The following is an 826-nucleotide window of genomic DNA, read 5'->3' as shown; positions in this document are numbered from 1 at the left end:
AAAGATATTACTTGAGTAAGGAAGCACATTATTCGAATATAATAATAAACTAGCAGACAACGATTTACAACAATAGTGATTTACTTTTGGTGAAATATAATAGAAGGTTCGACTGAACATTGCCCTGTCTTCTGTCGAAATATATAGTACGTTCTCCAAAACTAATTCAAACCGCTTGTAAGTCGTTATATTCCAGTTCGTTATCTGCAAATTATCAGTAATATCGTACTAGTTTATAATTTATAAAGTTTATCAGACCACAGGAAGGAAGAGTGGAGAAACTCTTGAAACTAAATTAGTCGTAGCAAGACGAGTAAGCAAAGATAAAGGTTTATAAAGATTACCTCTGTTATCGGATTAACCTACAAACAATGCCTACCACCTCCAACAACACGGATGATAAGACCACAGGTACGAGATAAGACGTACTACAAAAACTGAGTTTTTCCACGTGATGTTTCTGAGAATAGTCAACCAACAATGGGATAAAATATTTGAAATATAAATGTTTCATTGGCTTCTAAAAAACGTGGTTTCATGAGAACACGCTAACACTAAATATACTTAACAAACAAATACTTGCATGTGTCATGATGCCTTACGTAGGCAGCACTGGTGACCACCAGCGTTTTTTACTTGACCGACAGTCAGTAATGTGATTCAGATAACGTGTTCTTCTGTTCTGCTGGCAAGAGCAACACATACTGAAGTGTTATGGGCTTACGGATAAGTAGGGAGCTGATAACATTAAACACGTTGTGAACACTATACTGAACACGTGGTTGATAAAGTAGTGTTGTGTTAATTGTTGGCGTAGTTGTAGATG

The sequence above is a fragment of the Tachypleus tridentatus genome, chromosome 3 (genome assembly GCF_004210375.1).
Source record: "Tachypleus tridentatus isolate NWPU-2018 chromosome 3, ASM421037v1, whole genome shotgun sequence".
Classification (NCBI taxonomy): Eukaryota; Metazoa; Arthropoda; class Merostomata; order Xiphosura; family Limulidae; genus Tachypleus; species Tachypleus tridentatus.
The sequence above is the reverse complement of the archived record's forward strand: the minus strand, read 5'-3'. Positions refer to the sequence as shown.